This window comes from Ascaphus truei, chromosome 4 (genome assembly GCF_040206685.1).
Source record: "Ascaphus truei isolate aAscTru1 chromosome 4, aAscTru1.hap1, whole genome shotgun sequence".
Taxonomy (NCBI): Eukaryota; Metazoa; Chordata; class Amphibia; order Anura; family Ascaphidae; genus Ascaphus; species Ascaphus truei.
In genome coordinates this window covers 256,724,115-256,736,435 of record NC_134486.1, presented here as the reverse complement: position 1 = coordinate 256,736,435, position 12,321 = coordinate 256,724,115, and the positions used below count along the sequence as shown (strand labels likewise).

General features: G+C 42.7%; 1 protein-coding gene across 3 annotated transcripts in view; it reads right to left on the bottom strand.

The window, feature by feature from the left end:
- AKAP7 (A-kinase anchoring protein 7) overlaps positions 1-12,321 on the bottom strand; it is a 307,157-nt gene that overhangs the window by 30,530 nt on the left and 264,306 nt on the right. The window lies entirely within an intron of this gene.

Sequence of the window (12,321 nt, the reverse complement as noted above, 5' to 3'; positions counted from 1 at the left end):
GCACCATCCGTTCTACTCAAGGCATCTGCCTCTGCTGCCTTTTTATCTTTTCTCACTCCCGCCTACAAGACTTCTTCTGTGCTGCCAATCTCTCTTGAATTCTATACCACGTACCATCAGACTCTCCCCCAGCTTGCAGTCATTCAAAAAACTCCCTGAAAACTCAACTTTTTAAGGACACATATCTGGTATACTCCTAGCACATTTATCCCTCCACCCCCTAACCCTATTGGTAGCAGCTGTGCATCTGGACCAAGCTCCATGTTTTTCCATGATAACCTGCTTGAATCAAAAACAGTCTTTTCTTAAATATCCAATAGGGTTTATATTAACCAATTCCTTGTCTTTTGAAACAAAATGATGTATGAATTAGATCAGGAATCTGCAGCCTGCGGCTCCCGAGCCGCATGCGGCTCTTTCCACTCCTACTTGAGGCTCTCTACAGGTTGCCGATCCCCAGCTGTTGCCTCTCTTTCTCACTATCCTGACGGTGGCTGCGGGAGGGCCCGGCAGGCGCTGGTCGGGCAGGCGCTGGTCGGGCCTCTTGTTGCCCCCAAGTCTGACATCTCCCCAGCTGCTGGCCTGCCTTTCTCCTGTACTGTATACTGTCCCCCGCTGTGTGTGTGTGTGTGTGTGTGTGTGTATATATATATATATAATATGTGTGTATTTGGGGGGTGGGGTAGTGTGTGTGTATTTGGGGGGGGGGGTCATGTAGGTGTTTTTTGGGGGGTAGTGTATGTATCATGTACAGTATGTATTATGTATTTGTAAATGACACTGTTTTGCACAGAAAAACAATGGAAAAAAACTAAACTAAGGGACTTATTGAGAGATGCATTTTATTCCCCCACATATTTTTTCGTATGTTAATGCTTATACAGTCTATATCTATTAGTGTGTGTAATGTATATGTGTTTGTGGGAGTGCCATATTCATGCATGTGCTGCGGCTCTTGAAATATTTTGAAGAAAGACATTTTTTATAAAATGGCTCTTCTTCCTTGAGAGGTTGCAGACCCCTGTATGCAAAAGTAATAAAAACCCTAGTTTTATCAGCTAAATTAAAGGGAATAATTACAATCAGATGTTTAAATAATGAGGTAAATCTTCAAGTGTGAGTTTGGGAGGCCCCATGGTATATAAAGATCAGAAACTTTGTGAGTTTGGTCTTCACCATACAGGTGTTTGGAAACACGTCACGCCATGATCAAAAGAAATCTCTGAGGACCTCAGAAAACCAGTTATTAATGCTCATCAGTCTAGAAAAGGTTACAAAACCTTTTCTAAGGATTCGGGGCTCCATCAATTCACTGTAAGACAGTCTACAAATGGAGAAAGTTCAAGACCACAGTCACACATGAGTGTTCATGACTCAACTATCAGAAAAAGGCTGAACAAGAATAGTGTTCATGGAAGGATAGCCAGGAGGAAACCACTGCTCTCTAAAAAGAACATTTCTGCCCATCTGAAGTTCACCAAAGTCCACAAGACTTCTGGAACAATGTTTTCTGGACAGAGTCAAAAGAAGAACTTTTTGGACTCAATGAGAGACGTTTTGTTTTGCAAAAATCAGACACTACGTTCGAACAGAAGAACCTCATCCCAACCATCAAGCATGGTGGGTGGGTGTGGGATGGTTTGGTTGACACAAACATGAATTCTGCATTGTATCAAAAGATTCTAGACGAGAATGTGGGGCCATCCGTCCGTGAAGCTGAACCGATAGTGGGTAATGCAGCAAGACAATGATCCAAAACATGCATGCAGATCAAGAAAAGAATGGCTGCAGAAGAAGAAATTCCGCATTTTAGAATGGCCTAGTGAAGCGAGCTGTCCATGCACGTAAGCCCTTAAATGTCACTGAGTTGAAGCAGTTCTGTAAAGAGGAATGGGCCAAAAAATTTCAAAACCGATGTGAGAGACTGACCAGCAGTTAAAGGAAATGCTTAGTTGAAGCCATTACTGCCCAAGGGGGTGCCACCAGGTACTGAATCTAAAGGTTCACATACTTTTTCACACATGAATATTGAATGTTGAATCATTTGTGGATAAATACATGTTGAGAATGTTTCATCTTTTTGTGTTATTTGTTTAATCAGGTTATCTTTATCTATTATTAGGACTTAAAGATTTAATAACATTTTAGGCTTTAAATATGTGAAACTCCTAGAGGGTTCGCAAACTTTTTCTCACCACTGTAGCTGAGTCTACATCTGCACCGGTATTCATCACCCAATCTAAAATATTAGTATAGTAGAGAATCTTAGACAATGCCTATTTCAATCAAAGCCAAATTAATTACATACCGTACAGTACTCTGTTATGCATAACACTTCTAATTTTAGGTTGGAAAAATCACAGGAGAGTTACTGTATGATTGAAAGGTGTGGAATATCTGTTCTGAAATTTGGGGAACTGTAAATAAAAGATCAATCTGCAAGTACATGTAGCTTTTAGAGAAGATTTATGCTGCTTTGGACTCATGGTCTCACTTTGAATAAAGGCAGAAGGAAGAGCACATGTTGTTTACAGAAATAAAGAATTCTTTCAATCAAATGTTTGTATAACGTATATTTCCACTAGCTGTTCACCAAAGGATTCTGAAAAGGGAACTTATCTCAATTTCATCCTGTCAGCACAGTGAAGCAAAATGAACCACAGCACTGTGCACAAACACGGTCATGACCTTAACATGCTATTGGATAAAACAGATTCCAATTAAGTCAGTCAGAACATATGTCTACTCGCATTTCTACAATGCCCTGATGCTTATTACAGTATCTGTAGACCTTATCCTGGGTATGGTGCCAAATGTTGATGTGGTATTCAGCACCAATCATCTTGAAGCTTCTCTGCATACAAATTTTTTGATGCTCATGTGCATGGAATCAGTTGCTTAGCCACTGAACTAATTCAATAATCATTTGGGAAAATAGACTAATATATCATTTCTGCAACAGGCTAATGTAGACCTGTCAACACTCACTGATTTTGAGTCGACTCACTGATTTCAATGTAGTCTCACTGTTAGGAGTCAGAACTTTTCCATTAAAACGCCATATTGTGGCTAAGGACCCCCAAATCTCATTTATTTGGGCCTGTTCTGCTAATGCTTTCAGGCAGCATAAGTTAAAAGTGACATGTTACGTATATCTTTATATCTATCTATATATTTCTCAAAACGTTGTATGTCTGTCCCAAAGGCCAATCTGATTGGCCAGAGGGTGAGTGACAGACCAACTGACCAATCAGATTGGTCCGTGGACCAGCCCTGCCCCGCACGCCTCATTGGTCACACTCACCTGTTGGTAATAACGCTGCCCGCTCCTCGGTGCCGCCACCACCTCCTCTCCACCTCCTCTCCCCACATCCCCCAGCAAACCCCAGCCTCTGCACCGCTACCCACGGCCAGCGGCGCCCCAGCCTCACCTCTCCCCACATCCCCCCCCACAGCAAATCCCAGCCTCTGAACCATGGGGCCAGCAGCGCACGCTCCTCGGCGCCACAGCCTCACCTCAAACACCCTCCACCTCCACCTCACCTCTCACCGCCTACCGCCGAGTAACCGACGCTGCCGCCTCTCACACGTGATGGCCGCCGCCTCACATACAGTACTACCGCCGGGAGCACCAGCAGCCAGGTACCTCATGCCCCCCTTTCCCCCGGCCGGGCCGGGAAGCCGGGTGGTGCCAGCAGCTATCACCACCCCACAAGGAGGAAAAAAGCAGATGGGGGGGCACACAACAACAAACACAAACTGACTGACACACGAATTGCCTGTCTGAAACACACACACACTGACTGATGCACACACACTGACGCGCGGACACAGACTGGCGCGTGCACACACACATTGACGCGCACACACAGACTGGCGCGCGCACACACACATCCACTGACTGACACACACACCCACTGACTGACGCACACACACACACACACATACTGACTGACGCGCACACACACACTGACTGACGCGCACAAACACACTGACTGACGCGCACAAACACACTGACTGACGCGCACACACTGACTGACGCGCACACATACACACACCCACTGACTGGCGCACACACACACACCCACTGACTGGCGCACGCGCACACACACACCCACTGACTGGTGCACGCGCACACACACACCCACTGACTGGCGCACGCACACACACACACACCCACTGACTGGCGCACGCACACACACACCCACTGACTGGCGCACGCGCACACACACACCCACTGACTGGCGCACGCACACACACACACCCACTGACTGGCGCACGCACACACACACACCCACTGACTGGCGCACGCACACACACACACCCACTGACTGGCGCACGCACACACACACACCCACTGACTGGCGCGCGCACACACCCACCCACTGACTGACGCGCACACACACACCCACTGACTGACGCGCACACACACACACCCACTGCCTGACGCGCGCACACACACACCCACTGACTGACGCGCGCGCACACACCCACACCCACTGACTGACGCGCATGCACACACACCCACTGACTGACACGCGCACACACACACACCCACTGACTGACGCGCACATACACACACACCCACTGACTGGCACGCACACACACACACCCACTGACTGACGCACACACACACACACACACACACACACACACACACACACACACACACACACACACACACTGACTGACGCCCACACCCACACCCACTGGCTGACTGACACTCACACCCACTGACTGAGTGACGCACACACACACACACACACACACACACACACACACACTGACTGACGCACACACACACACACACTGACTGACGCACACACACACTGACTGACGCACACACACACACACACACTGACTGACGCACACACACACACACTGACTGACGCACACACACACACACACACTGACTGACGCGCACACACACACACACACACACACACACACACACTGCATGAAGCTGTATAGGAGGGGGGAACGGAGCTGGAAAGGGGTAGGGGGACCGGACCGGTAAATGGGGGGGGAGGGACCGGACCTGTAAAGGGGGGGGGGAGCTGGATTGATTGCAACGGGGGACAAACAGAGAGGGGGGAGACAGGGGAAGAGATAGGGGGTAGACAGGGGAAGAGGGGAGAGAGAGAGAGAGGGGGGAGACAGGGGAAGGGGGAGAGGGGGGAAGAGAGGGAGGGTGGAGACAGGGAAAGAGATAGAGAGAGAGGGGGGAGGAGAGAGGAGAGAGAGAGAGAGAAGCAGGAACAACGCCGGGTCTCTCAGCTAGTGAATTATATAAATATATCGTTTCACTTCTAACTTCTTTTTCTATAAATTGCCTTTATGGTAACTTTTTTATTATCATGGCAACCAGTGGCGTCTTGTAAGAAAAAAGGTTTCAGGACCCTAAGCCAATAAACATTAATTTATATCTAAACTACAATAAATAATTCAGCTTTACATAAGGAAATCTGATAGAAAAAACATGTATCCACTCCCAGTTAATATTCCAGCCTCATCACTAATAATTTCATAATCTGTATATGGAGTATCATGAACCTGGTCCGCTGATGTCAGGCACAGAAGTGCTTCTCATTCATTCTGATCAGGATCTCAACTCCTTGAGAGTTGAGGTTGTGGTCTCCCTAGAAACAAGTAAAACACCTATGACATTGCAGCAACATCATAGGACCACCAGAAGGGTACCACTTAATATGATGCTGTCCCACAAAGTGAAACTCATATATAAAATGAATAAACCCTCACATGTAAACCCACATGGATTATTCGTTAAACTGAGACTGCGCCAATTGGGGCACTATTGCACAGAGACCACTGAGGTCAGTGGGAGTTTCCATATAATAGTTCTCCCGATCTGCACTATTGCAGTTTCATGAAAAACCCTCACAGATTCTACACAAGTTTACAAAACATTACATAGTACTTGTTTTTTTTTTTTTTTTTAAACAATCTAAGGCAGGTTTTCAAAAAAGATAAATAAAATCTCTGCATTTGCTGTGGCCTATCCTAATATATATATATATGTAAAAAAGATGAGTAATTATATTTGTATATATATTATATTTCTATAATAAAAGCCGAGGGAGCCAAACACTTCGTAAAGACCTACGTGCAATGAAAACAGATGTATAGTTTGCTGAAATACAGTCTTCCTTTAGAGTATTTCAATATGAATACTATCATGTTGCTATTCTGGTCACATTTCTACATTAATTCCTTGGGTGTCTATCATTAAGGATTTTAAGTGGGATGTACTTATCTCTAAGCCAACCACTGCTATTTATCCACAGGCTTGGCAATATTCCAAGCACTGACTATCTAATTATAGTTCAATTTGACTTCATTGTTCATACCGTACATTGCATGCATGGGTAGTATAGAGATAAAATACTGTTTTATAGTTATACGATATTCAATGTGCAGAAATAGTTTTAGTGTGAATGTTAATGTAAACACAAGGCAATTATGACTTGCTTTAATGTGTCGTTAATGATTGTCGTAATTATCATAATTTCCACAATATATCAACAATGGCATTACACAGCCCCGACAATACCCATAATCTAGTACAATTCTCTTTTTCTGTGATTTTAATGGCACAGCCCCTTCAAATTATGTGAGAAATGGTGGAAATCAAAGAACTCTAGGGTATTAATTAACACAGAACATGTGCTCTTTGGTGCATACCATTTTTTCAGACTGCAGAAGCATCAATTACAAGGAGTTAGTGATTAATTATTAATTGTGTCACATATTCTTGGTGTTAATAAAAAGGAAAAATATGCTGGAGATTCAGAATGTGATACATTCCATTATGACATACAGTATACATCTTTTAACTCATCTCTAACTCTTCCTTTTGGCACACCGAAATTGTGAGCCAATGGGGCATTTTATACACATTGGGATCTATTTACTATAGTTTGCAAACAGCAAAAGTGGGATAAAACTAGTGCGAAATGCAGCACCATATTTTGCAAAGAAAAGTAATCAATTTGGAAACAATTGGGGGAGTATGGAGGCTATGTACCAAGGTAAGTTTAGAGTAAAAATTATACGATTTACTTTGCTTCACGTTTTGCCCCATGTTCTTGCATAAGGTGAAGTTCCAAGACGCACAAATAACAATGATTAGAACCAGCTAATAAGAATTTGAAAATGTTAAAGTAAATAAGGCACCTGGCCCAGATGGCATACATCCAAGAGTTCTCAAGGAGTTAAGTGCAGTAATAGCCAAACCATTACATTTAATATTCAAGGACTCCATTTCCACAGGCTCAGTACCACAAGATTGGCATAAAGCAGATGTGGTGCCTATATTTAAAAAAGGAGCTAGATCACAACCGGGGAATTACAGACCTGTAAGCCTAACTTCAATAGTGGGGAAACTACTTGAAGGTTTAATATGGGATAATATTCAAGAAAACCTAATGGAAAACAAAATTATTAGTAATAGTCAGCATGGATTTATAAAGGATAGATTATGCCAAACTAACCTTATTTGTTTCTTTGAGGAGGTAAGTAGGAATTCAGACCAGGGTAATGCAGCTGATGTGGTCTACTAAGATTTTGCAAAGGCTTTTGATATGGTTCCACACACTGGTTGAAGGATAGACTGAATTTTTTCAGGTTGGGCTAAGGTCGTGAGTGGAGTACCTCAGGGATTGGTACTGGGACCCCTGCTTTTTAACTTGTTTATTAATGACCTTGAGGTTGGCATCGAGAGCAAAGTCTCTATCTTTGCAGATGACAATAAATTGTGTAAGGTAGTAGAATCAGAGCAGGATGTAATTTCTCTCCAGAAGGACTTGGAGAGACTGGAAACTTGGGCAGGTAAATAGCAGATGAGGTTTAATACAGATAAATGTAAGGTTATACATTTGGGAAGCAAGAATAAACAGGCGACTTACAAATTAAATGGGGAAAGATTGGGGGAATCCATGATAGAGAAGGATTTAGGAGTGCTTGTAGACAGTAAGCTTAGCAATAGTGCCCAAAGTCATGCAGTAACTGCAAAGCCAAACAACATATTATCTTGCATTAAACGGGCAATTAATGGAAGGGAAGTAAACATAATTATGCCCCTTTATAAAGCATTTTATTTATTTATTTATGAAATATTTTACCAGGAAGTAATACATTGAGAGTTACCTCTCGTTTTCAAGTATGTCCTGGGCACAGAGTAAAACAAATAATACATGGTTACAAGTACAGTTACATAAATGAACAGGGTATACATTATATACAAGACATTGCGTGCACAGTTAAAGAAAATATATATTATGAGCGTATGAAACAGTTACAGACCAGGTTAAAATGTGAGACAGCCTTAGATTTGAAAGAACTTAATCTGGTGGTGGATGTGAGAGTCTCTAGTAGGTTGTTCCAGTTTTGGGGTGCGCGGAAGGAGAAGGAGGAATGTCCGGATACTTTGTTGAGCCTTGGGACCATGAATAGTCTTTTGGAGTCTGATCTCAGGTGATAGGTGCTGCATGTGGTAGGGGTGAGGAGCTTGTTCAGGTAGCTGGGTAGCTTGCCCATGAAGAATTTAAAGGCAAGACAGGAAAGGTGAACTTTGCGTCTAGACTCTAGTGTTGACCAATCTAGTTCTTTGAGCATTTCGCAGTGATGTGTGTTGTAGTTGCATTGGAGAACAAAACGACAAATTGAATTGTAGAGGGTGTCAAGTTTGCTAAGGTGGGTTTGAGGAGCCGAGCCATATACTATGTCTCCATAGTCAATAATTGGCATTAGCATCTGCTGTGCGATACGCTTTCTGACCAGGAGACTTAGGGAGGATTTGTTCCTGTAAAGTACCCCTAGTTTGGCATAGGTCTTGGTTGTCAGGGTATCAATGTGCATCCCGAATGTTAAGTGGGAGTCAAACCATAAGCCCAGGTATTTAAAACTAGTGACAGGTGTTAGGGTGGTGTTAGCGTTGGTTCTAATCTGGAGCTCAGTCGCTGGAAGCTTTACAAATTTAGTCTTGGTCCCAAATACCATTGTTACAGTAAGACCACACCTTGAATATGGAGTACAATTTTGGGCACACTCCTTAGAAAATACATTATGGAACTAGAGAGAGTGCAGAGAAGAGTCACCAAATTAATAAAGGGGATGGACACTAATTTATGAGGAGAGGCTTGTTAAATTAGATTTATTTACATTAGAAAAGAGGCATCTAACAAGAGATATGATAACTATATACAAATATATTCTGGGACAATACAAGGAGCTTTCAAAATAACTATTTATCCCAAGGACAGTACAAATGACTCAGGGTCATCCCTTAAAGTTGGAGGAAAGGCGATTTCACCAGCAACAAAGGATAGGGTTCTTCACAGTAAGGGCAGTTAAAATGTGGAATGCTTTACTTATAGTATGGAGACTGTGATGGAAGATATGATATATGGACGTCTTTTTAGAAAGGAAAGGTATACAGGGATATACCAAATAAGTAAACATGGGAAGGATTTTGAGCCAGAGAGTAATCCGATTGCCAATTCTTGGAGTCAGGAAGGAATTTATTTTTCCCCTTATGAGACTTAATTGGATGAGATGTCACTGGGGTTTTTTGTTTGCCTTCCTCTGGATCAATAAGTAAGTATAGATATAGGATAACATATCTGTTGCCTAAATTTAGCATATGAACTTGATGGACACATGTCTTTTTTCAACCTCATCTACTATGTAAATATGTAACTATGTAGCTCTAACACTAATCTTTCCTCAGTTCCTAGCTTTAAATATTTGGGTATGTAGCTTGATTCCAATTTAACATATGGGTTGCATGTTGACAAACTGAAATCCAAAATCTATGCCAAACTGGCCGTACTTTATAGAAATAAATCCTGCCTAAGTCCATTGGTCAGAAAGCGCGTTGCACAGCAATTGACTATGGGGATGTAGTGTATGATACAGCACATCAAATTCACCTCAGCACACATGACATTCTTTAATCACTCAAAATGTTGTTTTACCTTACTATGTAACTTCAACACGCACCATTGTGATATGTTAACTAAACTAGGTTGCCTAGCCCTTGAGTCCAGGTGAAATATACATTTTTCCTGTCTCATCTGCAAATACTTTCTGGACAACTTACCCAATTATCTGAGCAGGCTTCTCACCTCTTCTGTACACAACACGTATCTCCTTATTTCCGCCTCATAATTACAAATTCTTACTGCACTCCTTCCATACTGTAAATCTCAATGCTTTATCAAATTATGATGTGCTGGTGCCAGCTATAGAGAGGCCAAGATCTCCCTCCACCATCAAAAAGAAATCATAAAAATTAGATCCTCCTCCAGAAACCTGCTTATAGTCCCATGGATCAATAAAGAATCAAGTCACTCGTCCTTCTCGTACAGATCACCTCACTGCTGGCACCATTTACCCGAGTCCCTCAAATCCGCTTACAAAGTTACTTCAAGACCTCGGCTGTTTCCTTCTTTAACCATGTTTGTACAGTGACTGTAATTTATAATGTTATCAACTTTACTTTGTGGCCTGGACATACTTAAAAATGAGAGGTAACTCAATGTATTATTTTCATGGTAAAATATTTTGTGAATAAAAAACTGAGATGTATCAACTCTGCGCATCACTTTTTCCCCATTTAGAAAATCTGCCAAGTTTTTGTAACTACCAAGGTTTTGTAACTTTCTTCTCTCGAACAATCTGCACCAGAAAGGAACTTTTAAAAATATTTGACGCAACTTTGCTCTAAAAACAGCGCAATGCACCAAAACACACTTTCTTTGCTATTGAATTTGCATCACTACATTAATACACTGGCTATTCTCTTTTCATGAGCTTGGTATGAACTACTGATAAGAGATACTGTAGGCACAGCACCACAGAATAATAATAATAATAATAAGACTTGGCATAGAATTGTGACGTATATAAAAAAGGAAAAAAATGATGCTCCCAGAAGCAGAGGTTTTTTTACATCTTATGTGTAGTGATTCCTCCTGTAATCATTTGTACAAAACACAAGGTGATACACACTTGGCAAGAGTGGCGAAATGAACCTTGATACACAGAAATGCAGTCTTACAGTCCTTTTATATGTAGGCCCCTTTACCTTTTTAACGCCTTACAAATTGTGTAATAAGCATTAACTTAAAGCACAAGAATACATTACACCACTGTTTACACTCCCACAAAAGCCGTAAGAATGCAAAAAAGTCTGGAGTGTTATAGAATAACAGGAATCTGTTTAGACACGATGAGAAGGGCTGTGAAAAAGGCTATGTCAACAAATAATTTGATTTATAAAACTGGGTACAGTTTGCTGACTTTATTACTTTCTTTTACTTATCCAAATGGTAGATTCAATAAAATACTGTGAGCATAAAAATACCACTACCAACATTTTATTTTGAACCAATTATATTTCAAGATTGATCACCCATCACTCAGCCTGACATACAACATGTTTGTGAACGCTGACCTGTTTCTGTTCTTGAAGTAAACAGAGCCAAAGTGCAGACATTTCTATTTCATCTGCAAGATTTACTTCCCTTCCTGTGTTTGCCTGAATCCTGTCAAAGGTTATGACTAATGAGGAAGAAAAATAAGTGGGAAATCAAAGCACCTGGCATGTGGAAGAAAAATTCTTGAAATGTAATGATTTGGTTTAGCAGCAGCATTAAAAAAAGTCATTCTGACTAGAGAAGTGTAGCCCAGCTCCCCGCTCACCTCTGTGCGGGTGGGAGAGGGCTGAGTGGCAATCGAGTCGCCAAGGCTCCGCACGGACCAGCGGCACAGCCGGCAGCCATCTTGATTCTTGCGCATGCGCAATTTAATAGGTTGTGCATGCACAGTACAGTGGGAATGTGGCAGCCATTACAGGCAGCCCGCATGGGTCTATGAGTCCCAGCATGCTCCAGGGCATGCACCACATGGGGGCGCACAGCCAATAGGGATGAAGGATCCATGCAGAGCAGGGATAGATACATTTGGCGCGCTAGGGATGCTTCCCCAATAGCACTTATTGTGTTAGTGCACTGGTGACAGACGCCACGCGGTGTGCACGGCCTGCAGTCTGGGACCAGACCACAGGCACATATCCTGAGAGACATTAAGGGGCACCCTCCAGTTGGAGCTCCCTCAAGAGGTGGACGCATCCGGCGGAGAGAGGATCCGGTAGACCGTGTCGTAGGATCAGCCTGCGGACCCATCATTGTCCATATACCATGGTCTGGACAGAGACCAGAAAGGTACCCACGTGCACCAACGGCCATCCACAGTGGGTAGTGCTACTCCACACACTTTGGACAGGTTTGGCTCTGTGGA